The following is a 14,089-nucleotide window of genomic DNA, read 5'->3' on the forward strand; positions in this document are numbered from 1 at the left end:
CACATGCTCACACATACACATTCACATGCACATACACATTCACACACACACACACATACGTGGAGAGAGGGAGGGGGCAGAGACAGACACAGAGACAGAGAATGAGACAGTAGCTGTAAGATAATATCAGAAGGAGGGCAGCTAGGTGGTGCAGTGGATAGAGCACTGGCCCTGGATTCAGGAGGACCTGAGTTCAAATCTGGCCTCAGACACTTGACACTTACTAGCTGTGTGACCCTGGGCAAATCACTTAACCCTAATTGCCTCACCAAAAAAAAAAAAAAAGATAATATCAGAAGGAAAGTACTTGAGGAAGGGGTGGCAGGAAGGTCTTCTGCAGATGGCAGGATCTGAGCTGAGTCTTAAAGGAAGCCGGTAAGTAGAGGTAATTAGTTCTTATATAGCTTACCTTCTTGTGGTGCCAGAGCATGAAGGAGAGCCACTTGTTCCACTATTGTCCATATCAAAATGTTCTGAGTAGGGCCAGTGTACAACCTTATGCCATTCTATCTATTTCTATGACTCTTGGTCACAGTTGCATCACAGTGACTGGGATGCCAACCCAATCAATGGTGTGCTGCCAGAGTCTAATTTACCAGTGTTTCAGGGTCCTTGCCAAGTATTCACAGTTGCGATAATCATCTTGGGGCATACAAAGTCCCCATTGTGCAAAGCTTTGGCAGGAATTCCCCATTTTCCTGTTGCCACCCTCCCCAAGACATGGACAATGTGTTGTCCTTTGAGGGTATTGATTATTATCATTCTTATTAATGATAATATTAATGTATTCTCCAGCATCAGTACAGGACCTTACAGAGAAGGCAAGAGTCTGTGCTCCTTAATTGACCTCTATAATTGCCCCACCTCCCCTCTCTACTTCTCCCTCCCTAGATTTGGGTTAACTCAAGCCAGGTCAGGAAACAAGTGGTAAGCCATCCTTCCCTATGTACCTAGCCCTGAGCTAGATAGACTCTGTGAGGAGATAAAAGAAGTAGTCGTGGGCTCTGGTCTGGGAAAGTTCCTGGCATGTCTAAAGAAAGAAACATAAACGAGGCCAGAGAAAGAGGGGTGGGGAGTGAGGGAGAGACAGAGAGACTGAGACAGACAGACAAAGACAGAGAGAGAGAGACAAAGAGAAAGAGTGAGGGAGGGAGAGATGGAGACAGACAGAGAATGTGTGAGAGAAAGAGAGGAGGCGCAGTTAGGTGGCACAGTGAATAAAGTACTGGCCCTGGATTCATGAGGACCTGAGTTCAAATTCGACCTCAGACACTTGACACTAGCTTTGTGACCCTGAGTAAGTCACTTAATCCTTATTGCCCACCAAAAGAGAGAGACAGAGACAGAGAAACAGAGCGAGAGAGAGAAGGAGGGGGGAGTGAGGGAAATAGAGACAGAGAGACTGAGACAGACAGAGAGAGACAGAGAGAGAGATTCTAGTTCTTTCTGTTTCCTTTCCAAAGTGTATTGGAAAGGGCTTTCCCTGCCACAGCCTTGTGAGGCAGGTAATACAGGTGTTATCCTGATTTATGGCAGAAAAGGCTTACCCAGAGTCACACAGCCAGGAAGTCTTGGAGCCAGAACTCTACCCCAGAAACTCCAGCTTTCTTCTCACTCCAGGATACTGCAGAGGGAATAAATCAAAGGTTTACAATTCTCAGTTTGGCTACCAAGGGGCTGTTTAGTATAATTTCATTAAAGGTCCCTGGGAGCTTGTATGGTCAGACATCAGACATAGAGCATCCTTCTCCTTTTCCTCCCTTTCTTTCTCACCCTTTCCCTCCCAGAACATAGAATCTTAAAGCCGGAAGGGGCCTCAGAGGCAATCCAGTACAACCTATGCCTAACCAAGAATTGTCTCTACAATATAATCCCCCCTGCATGGTTATCCAATCTTCTCTTGAAGATAGCCCCCACCCCTTTCTTCTCCCCTCCATCTCTCTGGGGTCATTCATTTCTCTTCCTCCTTTCCTTCCATCTTTCCCACAAGCTGCTGTTTTGGGCCATCCCCGTCAGGGTTATAGGGGCCCTTTCCTTGATTTAGGATTCTTCGGCACCAGAATCTGTCCAGAAGGCCTCAGGACCCCCATTAGCTCCTTGCCCCATCTCCCCAGGGAGGAATTCACTACTTACTTGGCAGAGAAAACTGGGTGCAGAGGGGCCAGAATGAAACAGTTTTGGTAGTGTCAGGAGAGAGCAGGAAACCTCATACCTGGAGCCCTTCAGAATTGGGAGGAGGAGGAGGGAGGATGCTTTGACGAGAAGATAGGTGTGACTGAAAGCAGATACTGCCTACCCTATAGCCCAAAGGTAGCCAACAAAGGATTGTCCCTTGTATCTTCTTCTCTTGTCCCTCCTCAAGATATTGAAAACAAACCTCAATGTGAAGCTTGGTATCCTAGCATTGGAGGGCAATATCAGGGAAGGATTCAAATATGGAGGTATTGAAGGAGCAGAGGGCTCAGAGTCGGGAGACATAGATAGGAGTCTTCTCTTTGGACTAGTCCCTTATCTTCCCTGGACTTCAGTTTGGCCAAGGCTGGGGTGGGAGGTGGGGATAGGTGGATTGTGCTGGCTGGTGTCCAACACCCAATCCCATACCTAGATTCTAGAGCTTTGATCCAGACTCTAGATACTAGATCTAGAATCTAGACCACATATCTAAAATCTTGATCTCAGAACATAGGTTCTAGGTCTTAGAGCTGGTAAGAGTTTGGCTTGATTGCAACCCTCAGCTTTTCTTTTTCTGTGTGTCTCCCTCCCTCCCACCCCAAACCCAAGAATTAGGATCATACATGGAGTAGGAGGTAGGAACTGTTTGTTCGATTGAATTTACAGCAGAAAAAACTGAGGCTTAGAGAGTGAAAGTGACTTACTTGAGGTCGGGGAATGGGAGTAGCTTCCTGGCTTTGCCTTAGGGATCTTTCCAAATCCCCTTTGCTGCTTCCTGTGTGGGCATATGTGTATGTGTAAGTGGGGGAGTATGTGTGTCTTTGAGAACCAGAGAGAGGGATGGTTAGAGAAGATTCTCTGAGCCAGATTGAGGGAGGCATATTATCATATCATATCAACAAGCGGCTCAGCAAACCCTTATTCTATGTTCCAGCTTCCCCTCTCAGAGCCCCCTCCCTCTTCACCCCCAGCAGCTCATTCTTTTGGCAAGCAGTGCCCTCTGCTGCCCAGAGAGAGAACAGAAATGGATTCCTATAGGGGACAGGGTGGGGCTAGGAAAACGGGTACGGGGATCCCGCAGAGCCTCAGTTTTTCTATCTGTAAAAGAAGGGCAGATTGGATCAGGGTTTCTTAACCTGAGTTCTGTGAAATTATTTGAAAAAAAAAAGTTCAATAACTGTGTTTCCGTGTAACTGGTTTCAGTATAATTGGCTGTGTTTTATTTTACGCATTTAAAAACATGATTCTGAGAAGAGATCCATAGGCTTCACAAGACTGACTGACAAAAGGATATGGGTCACAATTAAGGTTTAGAATTCCTGGACTAGGGGGCAGCTAGGTGGCATGGTGGATAAAGCACTGGCCCTAGATTCAGGAGGACCTGAGTTCAAATCCGGCCTCAGACACTTGACACTTACTAGCTGTGTGAGCCTGGGCAAGTCACTTAATCCTCATTGCCCCACCAAAAAAAAAAATCCTTGGCTTTCTAATTCCACTGTTCTATATTCTAAGGTCCATTCTAGCTCTGATTTTTTAATGTTCCTTGTGAGGTTGGCAGAGCAACAGCATCTCTCTCTCCCAGAGTCCCTAGCTAGGGGCAGGAGGCATGGAGAGAATGGGTGGGTGGGAGAGAACCTCAGACACTTTTTACATTGAAGATATCGTAAGGGGAGCTAGGGAGAAGAGAAGTTTAATGGGAGTGAGGTAGACTACTTATATAAGCCTTTTCCGGATCTATAATTCTCTAAATCTCTGTAAGGAGAAGGGGAGAGACTTAGAAAGAAAGGACAATGACCATTCTCTGGGCCTCCACTGGGATGTTGTCTCTCTCCCAGGGCTGACTTCCTATGGCCAAGCGAGTCAGGGAGGCAATTATGCTGAGCTATGCTGAACTGAACAAGATAAGACACCCCTGGGTCTGCCCCAGCTTTCAGCAATTTATAACTGAAAATCACAGAATAGCACACTCACTCCCCTCCACCCCCATGACCAACTTCTTTGTCTGGACACAAGAGTATGAAAAGGGACTGGGCAATCTTGGGTTCCTCTTCTAGCCCTAGAACCACCAGCAGACCAACCTACCCCATTCCTTCCCCCAAGATAGAAGCTAGAGGCTACCTCTACCTCTTTTTGTAGCTAATGACTTGGAGATCCTGGGATTTCTTGCACACACCTATCAACTCAGCTGGCCAGATGTATATTCTCCTGAAGAGTTCTCAGGCACAGTCTGTGACACAGACATTATCTCAAACACCTCTCTCTGTCTGTCTCTGTCCCTCTGTCTCTGTCTCTGTCTCTCTGCCTACCTCTGTTTCTCCCTCCCTCCTTCTCTCTCTGTCTCTGTATGTCTCTCTCTCTCCCTTCCTCCTGTATCTTTTCCTTCCCCCTTCTCTCTGTCTCTGTCTCTCCCTCCACCCTCTCTCCCTTCTCCCTTCTCTCATCCTCTCCTCTCTCTCTCTCTCTCTCTCTCTCTCTCTCTCTCTCTCTCTCTCTCTCTCTCTCTCTCACACACACACACACACACACACACACATACATGGACCAATGAAGAGTGTGAAATCTCACAAAATCACAGAACCTTGGGGCTATCTAGTTCAACTTGTACTTTTAAAAGAAACCCCTCAGGGGGCAGCTAGGTGATGCAGTGGATAGAGCACCGGCCCTGGATTCAGGAGGACTTGAGTTCAAATCCAGCCTCAGACACTTAATATTTACTAACTGTGTTACCCTGGGCAAGTCACCTAATCCTCATTGACCCACCAAAAAAAAAAAAAAAGGCAGCTAGGTGGTGCAGTGGATAAAGCACCAGCCCCTGGATTCAGGAGGACTTGAGTTCAAATCCGGACTCAGACACTTGACACTTACTAGCTGTGTGACCCTAGGCAAGTCACTTAACCCTCATTGTCCCACAAAAAACAAAAAAACAAAAACAAAAAAAAAGAAAGAAAAAAAAAGAAAGAAAGAAACCCCTCCCCAGCATTCCCAAGGAGTGTCCATTTGCTTGAAATCCTCCAGCAAAGGGGGCCTTTCCTTGCATCCCGTTCCACTTGGAGATTGCTCTAATCACCAGGAATCATTTCCTTACACTAAGATGAATCTGTGTCTCTGTAGTTCCCACTCATTTCTCCCATGGTGCCCTTTGGGGTCAAGCAGATTCAAACCTTTCCCAAGGAACTTAAGAAAATAAGAACTAACTCCCCACAGCCTGAGCCCAGATCTACACAATCTTTAGCTATCTGCTTAATTCTATAACCCCAAACTGTCTTTTAACTAGCTGTCAGGAACAAAGAGCAGGGCTTGGTCTGAGTCGTCAAGCTTACACTAAATATGTCAGATTGGCAGCGTCCTGTAGACCTTTCTTTGCCCAGACCACTTTGATATAGTTCTGCCCAGAGGCAGGGGAACAGATGCCCCCTTTAAGCCTACCCATTCTTCAGTCCAGTCTCTAGGCTTCCTCCCCACCCTTCAATCAAAAACATCTTTTGGAAAAACCTACTTCTTCTGGGCAGCTAGGTGGCGCAGTGGATAAAGCACCAGCCCTGGATTCAGGAGGACCTGAGTTCAAATCTGGCCTCAGACACTTGACACTTACTAGTTGTGTGACCCTGGACAAGTCACTTAACTCTTATTGCCCCAGAAAAACAAACAAACCCCAAACCTACTTCTTTTCCCCCAACAGACTGTGATCACATTCTTCCCTTCCCCCCAGGAGTACGGCCACTGACCAACAGCTGCTGATCTTGAAACATTTACTGGATTCTAAGAAAAAAAATAGAACCCAGACCACCAGACTGATTCTCTCCATCACCTCTACACCCCCTCCACCATCTCGTGTGTGTGTGTGTGTGTGTGTGTGTGTGTGCATGTGTGTGCGCGCGCACGCGCTACATCTCAGCTCAGCCTGGCCTTTTGAAGCACACCACATCTGTATCCCCTTTGAAGGCTCAGTCCTGTTGTCCAGAGCCAGAATGCAGACTATAACCACATTGCCAGAGGGTAATTGTCCCCCATGACCACATGGTACCAAGCTAAATTATAATTACCAGGAGGGCAAATAGTCCATGTCGGTACATCTGGGCCACTGGGGACTCCATCTTGGCCTGGTTGAAGAGGCCTCAACATGGACTACATGTGATCTAGGAGATCTGGGTTCTGGTCTTGACTCTACCAGCCAGATTTGTGACCTAGCTAGGCAATCATTTCCCATCTCCACACCTTGGTTTTCTTATCAATAAAATGAGGAGATTGGACTCATTGATTTGCAAGTTCTCTTTGAGATCAGACATTTTAATATATAATTCTTTGTTATTTCCCTACTAGACTTGTTTTGGGTTTTTTTGTTGTTTTGTTTTGTTTTGTTTTTGTGGGGCAATGGGGGTTAAGTGACTTGCCCAGGGTCACACAGCTAGTAAGTGTCAAGTGTCTGAGGCTGGATTTGAACTCAGGTACTCCTGAATCCAGGGCTGGTGCTTTATCCCTACTAGACTTGTAAGGGCAATTTCTTACCTCAACTTTGTCTCAGAGCCTAGCACAATAATCTGTATATTCTTGTATACAGATAGATAAGACCTGTAACATACAACAATGCTTGTTGAATGAATAAATTAATGAATCAATCAACGAACAAATGAATTCTACATGGAAGAGGGAGAAAACTAGGAATGGAACTCCAGAAAATTATGACAGCTTGATTCAGCTTTTCCCTAAGTTCTAATCAAAACTCTATCCTTTCTTCACCCCAGGTTTGAATACATTTAGTAAATATCTGAAATATTTCAAATTATTAGAAGTATCAATAGGTAGTGGAAAGTTGGACCTGCATTAAGAAGAGTCTTGGGTTTGAATTTCACCCTCGAATTCTGATCTTTACTGGCTATGTCACATCTGTGCCTTAGTTTCATTATCTGTATTTTTTTTAGTGAGGCAATGAGGGTTAAGTGACTTTCCCAGGGTCACACAGCTAGTAAATGTTAAGTGTCTGAGGCTGGATATGAACTCAGGTACTCCTGACTCCAGGGTCGGTGCTCTATCCACTGCGCTACCTAGCTGTCCCTGTTTCATTATCTGTAAAATGAATTAGGTAGGGGCAGCTAGGTGGTGCAGTGGATAAAGCACCAGCCCTGGATTCAGGAGGACCTGAGTTCAAATCCAGCCTCAGACACTTGACACTTACTAGCTGTGTGACCCTGAGCAAGTCACTTAACCCTCATTGCCCCGCAAAAAAAAAATAATTAATTAAAAAAATGAATTAGGTAGCCTTTGAGGTCCTTCTCAACTCTAAATGCTGAGGCACATACAACACTGAATGTCAAAGTTGGAAAGTCCTTTAGAAGTCATCTTACCCCTCATTTTATAGGCACACGTTGCTCATATTAGTGCAATAATGATAATAATCACTCGCATTTATATAGCAATATTTGCAAAGCACTTATATGCATTATCTCACATGTACTTTGTACTATACAGTGCAAAATACTTTCCCTTCTGGGATGTAGGTAGTGCACCATTAACCCCATTTTACAGGTGGTAAAATAGAAGTAAAGTAATTCAAATTCACAAAGTCAGTAGCAGAACCAGAGCTTAAGCCGAGGTCTCCTGACTCGAAAGTCTGTAGAACAAAATGGGGAGGGGGATGAGAATTTGTCTTCTATAAAGAAACAGAATCTATTGAAACAAACTGGAAGCCACAGACCTTCCTGGCCACAAAACCACGACAAGAGCGTTGAAGTCCCCATTCATGTCTCTGGCCCGCCTGTCATTCATAAATCTGCTTATTGGTCTGATTATTCCAACCACCACGGGCACAGAGAACCAACACATACACACACACACACACACACACACACACACACATTCATAGACACACAGAATGTGTGTTAGGACAGCCTCCTTGGGACTGTGGGTGGCCACTCAATCCAGACTGGACCGGCATGTGTTAGATTAACACATCCATATCCCAGTTTTCATCTCCCTCCCTCCTTCCCCGCCTTCTCTTTTCCTCTCTCTCTCTCTCTCTCTCTCTCTCTCTCTCTCTCTCTCTCTCTCTCTCTCTCTCTCTCTCTCTCGGACCAAGATGAAGGGGTGTGCTTCCTTACTCTGAGTCCTGCAGTTCGGGTGGCTGTCTTCACTCCCTCTGCTTGCTGAGCTGAAGAAGGGATTTGGCCTTTCTGCCTCTGGACTCCCTTACCCACACCATGCCCAGCACCCGGGTTTGGAGACCGGCACTCAGGCCGAACACTCAGAGCAGTTGCCCGTCCAAATAACCTTGCCGGGCCTACCTCTTCCTGCTCTTCTTCCCAACTTTAACTGCCCCCCCAAGCTACACACACAAGTGTGGTACTTGCCACTGGGCATGATGGAAGTCTCCAGCGTCCCTATACCCAGCAAGTCGGCTGAGAGCTCGGTGAAGTGGCAGCTATGTTACGATATGACGGCAAAGATGTGGTGGATGGTGAGTGGGCTGGGCTGGGCGGCAGGGGTCATTTCAGAATTCGGTGGCTGGGGGCAGGGGAACAGTTAGTGTCACCCACTGAATGGCCAGAGTTCAGGGGATTGAGGGGGCACCGAGTGTCTGGCCTGCTAGTCTCCTCTCCATGGACCCCATGGCTTGATGGGCCTGTTCATCTCTGAAATTTGGTTCTGGTGTGGCGGGCCTGAGGGCAGGCAGAGGAAGCGATCGAACTAGTGGGTACAAGTAGGGGTTATTTATCAAATCTTGCTTGGGTCTGCAGGAGGGAAATGGATTTCAAGGGGGCCTGGGTTGGCAGATAGAAGACCTGGGGTCTTCTCAGGACTGTCACTGTGTCATTTTGTTGTTTGGACCTCAGTTTTCTCATCCGTAAAATGAGATGGTTCTACTGAATGATTCTCTAAGGGTCCTCCCTTCCATCTCTTAAATCTTACAATTCTATGATGCTATAATTTTTAGCTTTTAAGAACCCTAAAGATTGTCCAGAAAATTAAGGCTCCAAGATATTTCCAATGTCCCTTTCAGCTCTAAATTCCTATAAATCTCTTAAGCCAGGTCACTCAAACACCCATTGAGTCCTGAAATTCTTTATGCCTCCTCACCTTGCCTCAATTTTTTTGTGTAAGTTATTCACAGCTTAATTTCCAGGGCTGATTTTAATGTGGTGGCTGTTTGTCCATTCCCTCACCCCTACGTTTTGGGTGACTGGATTTCAGACAAGTCCATGGGGTACATGAGATCAGAGAAGATACAGAGGAAGAAGGAAATGTGGGGGTCTCAAGCTTTAGGACTGAGTGGTCATAGGATTGGTCACAGATTCTTCTGAAGAGGCTAAGATAGCTTCCAGCGCCTTTTTGCTTAAGGGGTAGCAGCCAGCCCTTGGAGAACCAGGCCACGTCTGCACCTTTCTGCACCCAACTTGAGTGTGCCGACAGGATCATAATCAATTCTGGATCTCACAGAAGGGTTGGGCTTTTTGCATGGACTAGGGACCAGTGAGAAAGCAACATGATCTTGAAATTGTGGGTCCAGTGAAGTGCCCCCACAAACTGATGTAGGGGATAGGTACAATATGGGGCTCCTGGGGCTATCTGGGAGAGTAAAGCTTCCCGTAGCTGCAGCAGGGCTGACCCCAAATACTTCTTTGTCATCGTCATCATTATCGTCGTCATCGTGATAACAGTAACAGCTGACGTTTTCTAAAGCTCTTTGTCTTTGTACTCTCATTTTTTCCTTCACAGCCATCCTGGGAGGCAGCTTAAGTACAATTATTATTGTTATTATTCTGGAAAATACCCATTTTCCAGAAGAAAATAACTGAGATCCAGAGGAATAAAGAAGTCAAGAACACAAAGTTCATGAGTGTAGGAGCCAGGACTTTCCCTGGGTCATTTGTCTCTCATCCTTTCCACTGTATCTCGCTGCCTCTCCCAAACTAGGAGATGCTTTGTTCTAATGGGGATTCAGATATAACTTGGGAATTTCACCAACCCCAAAATTTCACTCCCACAAAACCTGACAGAGGCCCGGCCATCTTAAAGAAACCCTTAAGCTCCCCTCCATTCCTTAGCACTAGCTACACAAGCATGGGAAGGGGAAAAAAATCAGGACATCAGGATTCTAGACTCCCTTCTGTCATTAACATACTTCTTGATTTGGGGCAAATCGTGTGTCTTTCTGGGTTTGGGTTTTTTTAAATCTGTAGAATGAAGGACTTGAATTAGATGATGTCTAAGGTCCCTATTGGCTCTGATAGTTTTATGTCATATTCTAAAGTCCCTTTCAGCTCTGACATTCCACGTTCTATGTTCTAAGGTCCCTTCCTGTTATGGATTTTATTTTCCAGCTTTTAATGTTCCTTCTAGTTCTGATACTCTGTATTCTAAATCCCAGTGGTCCTTCCAGTCACAATTCTGGGTCTTTTCTGCCCCCATTGAGAACTACCAAGATCCTGGGAAGAGAATGCTTCTTTACCCAGCCAGGGTAGGGACTATAGCACATTCAGGCAATCTCCCTTGCCCTGCCCTGGTTAGCCAGTTCTTTTCAGACTAACTTTGTGGCAAACCCTTTACCCAGGGACATTTGGGGAACCTTTTGGGTGGGGACCTAAGGTTGAAAAACAAGAAGCTTTTACTCTAATGCTGTGAGGTTCCCAAAGAGTGATCATGGCCCCCCTCCCATAGCAGATAACAGAAGAAGACAATGGGATGTGCATCCCAGAATGTCCATGTATGGTGGCTGGTAAGGGAATGGCAGTGACGCTAACTGCAGCACAAATCAGAGCTATGTAATGGAAAAAGAATAAGACTGTGAGTCTGTAGACCTGGGTCCTACCCCCTAACTTGCTGCATGAACTTGGGCAAATTAATTCTTTAAAAAAAAAAGTATTTTATTATTTTCCAGTTATATGTAAGGATGGTTTTCAACACATTAATTCCTTTCTAAGAGCCTCCTTTTCCTCATTTGTAAACTGGGGAGGGGGGGTAGAATTGGGGTGAGAAGAGACCTCAAAGGTAATTTGGCCTAACCCTTCCCAGAGCAGGAATCCCTAATCTGCCAGACACTTGTGTTCCAAAGTTACATTTAGCTCTTACATTCTGTTCTATGATTGATTATAGAAAGGAGTTTCATCAGATAATGTCTTCAAAGTCTATAAAGAGTTTTATTTTTTCATAATAAGGAGCACCCTGAAAAGTTGCTCTTTATGTCCACATAGGACCCAGCCCCACCCCCCAAAAAAGAAGAAATGAGCTTAAGTGAATGAGAGCCTATAGTAAGACCTAAAAAAGAGAAAAAAACAGGCATTTATTAATCACTTATTATGAGGCCACTGTGCTAAGCACTTTACAAATATTATCTCATTTCATCTTCACAACAACCCTGTGAGCTGGGTGCTATTATTATCCTCAATTTACAATTGAAGAAACAGGGGCAGACAGAGGTTAAGTGACTTGCCCAGGGTCACTCTGCTAGTAAGTATCTGAGGCTGGATTTGAACCTGGGTCTTTCTGACTCCAGGCCCAGTGTTCTATTCACTGTGCCACCTATTTACCTCCCTCCCTTCTTTGGTCATGGACTATCTTTTTTTTTCTCCTTGTATTTGTATTCCCAGTGCTTGTAGTCCCTTCTTATACTAGGGGTATGGATCAGTGCATATACTGTCAACTTCAGTTGATAGGTTGGTTTTGCTAACCTAATTTTCTTCTCTTTTTTATTCCTGGTGACAAGGAGTGACTCTCTGGGTAGGGAAGGGGACTGTATGAAAATGAACGTCATGACAAAACAAAGGAAGTTGTTAATGATGTTGTTGTTTTAAAGGTCTTTTCTATCACTTCAAAGGGCCAAAAGATCGAACAGGAACAGGGAAGTTACAGAGTTCCTAGATTTGAACATGTTTTTTGAAAAAACTGGACAAATCCTTTAAGCATTCAGCTGCTCTGGAAGGTTTAGATATTGGCTACTCTATAGTAAGGAATTGGGTCAAAAAAGCCTTCTTTTCTTTCAAGCAAACGCCCTCAGACTTATACCAGACTGATTTATAAAGGGGAGTGTGTGTGTGTGTGTGTCAGGTCAAAGGGAATGGGGGGGCGGGGATCCAGTGAGCAAGCATTTTGGAAGGACAGCGGGTATGCCTGTGTGTGAGGGGATATAAAGGCCTAGCAGAGAGTGTGGGGGGGTATTCATTCCTCACCTGTCCCCAGAGTCCCCCCCACCTTCTCCCCTCTGTCCCACTGCCTAATTCTGTGTTGGTGAGACAGCCGGAGTCACACAGTCCTCCCCAGCATAGGCCTTGCTGCAAACCTCCCTCCCACACTCACCACATCTGAGCGTCCAGGAGTCTCACAGTCTGCTCCAAACCACGGAATGTTTCCCCGGAGAGGCGGCTGGGGAATTTCGGGAGAGGAGGGGAGGGAAGCAGGCAGGGAGCCTAGGAGAGGATGTTGAGATAAAGGAGGCAGGCTAGGGGCTAGCTGGGAGATCCTGAAGGAGGTAAAGCCGTCTGTCCGGGCATTCCAGCCAAACCTATCTCCTTCATCCATGACCCCAAACAGTCTGTCTTCAGGCCTCTGTCTATTCACTGTCTGCTTTCTCTCTGCCTGGTGGAATCTCACTGTTGTTTAAGGCCCAAATCCCCCACCCCCTTTTCCAAGCATCCCTTCTTGACCAGCCCAGCCCAAAGATCCTTCTCTCCACTAAGCACCCATAATCCTGACTGCCTACCCTGGGCCCTAAACCTGGAGCATATGACTTGGGGTGTCTGATTTCTCTAACCAGGCTATACAAAAAGCTCTTTAGGAGCAAAGTCTAGGCCTCTTCTTGTTTCCCCTGTAGTATATCTGAGGGGCTGCACACAGTAAGTGCTGAATGCATTTTTGATAGATCAATTAAACCAAATAAGCAGGAAAAGGATCCCCTCCTTCCCCCCACCAAAAATAAATTATTTTCTTTTCCAAAGGAATTGGAAAGAATAGAATAGAGTATGTGGTGGTTGGACAGATGGACAGACACTAGGACAGTGTTTGACTATAGCTTCCCTCATTCACCGTTCTTAGGATCATCATTAGACCATCGGGGCTGGAAGGGACACTAGAACGTCACAGAACATGACATAGCTGGACAGGACCTTAGAATAACAGAGCCCTGAATGTCAAAGCCGACAAATGCTTTAGACCATAGAAAGTTAGAGAGAAAAGGGATCTCAGAAACCATGTAATGACCAAAGCAGAGAATCTCAAGCATCGTAAGGAACCTCTAGTACAAGGGCTATCTGAGCAAGAACCCCTTCTTTAGCACAGTCAAAAAGCACAATCCAGTCTCTGTTGAAAGACCTCCACTGAATTCTTTAACCCTCTACCTCCCAAGGCAGCCTGTTCCACTTTTGTTTGTTTGTTTGTTTTGTTTTGTTTTGTTTTGTTTTGTTTTGCAGGACAATGAGGGTTAAGTGACTTGCCCAGGGTCACACAGCTAGTGTCAAGTGTCTGAGGCTGGATTTGAAATCAGGTCCTCCTGAATCCAAGGCCAGTGCTTTATCCACTGTGCCACCTAGCTGCCCCAAGTTCTCATTGTTAAAAAAATTTTAAAATAAAAAAAAGGTTTTTTCTCCCAAATATCAAACCTTAAACTGTAACTTCTGCCCATTGTTCCTTCTGTCCCCTAATAATATATAACATTAATAACTAACATTTATAAAGTACTATATGCTGGGCATTGTGCTAAGAGTTTTACAATTATTATCTTATTTGATCCTTGCAACAACCCTGGGGAGGGGGGGGGTCAGAGTAGATGCTGTTATTCTCCTCATTTTACCAATGAGGAAACTGAAGCAAACAGAAGTTTAAGTGACTTGCCCAGGATCACAAAGCTAGTAGGTGTCTGAGGCTAGATTTGAACTCAGGTCTTCCTAACTCCAGGCCTGGCTAATTCTATCCACATTGTGCCATCAAGCTT

The sequence above is a fragment of the Dromiciops gliroides genome, chromosome 1 (genome assembly GCF_019393635.1).
Source record: "Dromiciops gliroides isolate mDroGli1 chromosome 1, mDroGli1.pri, whole genome shotgun sequence".
NCBI classification, from domain to species: Eukaryota; Metazoa; Chordata; class Mammalia; order Microbiotheria; family Microbiotheriidae; genus Dromiciops; species Dromiciops gliroides.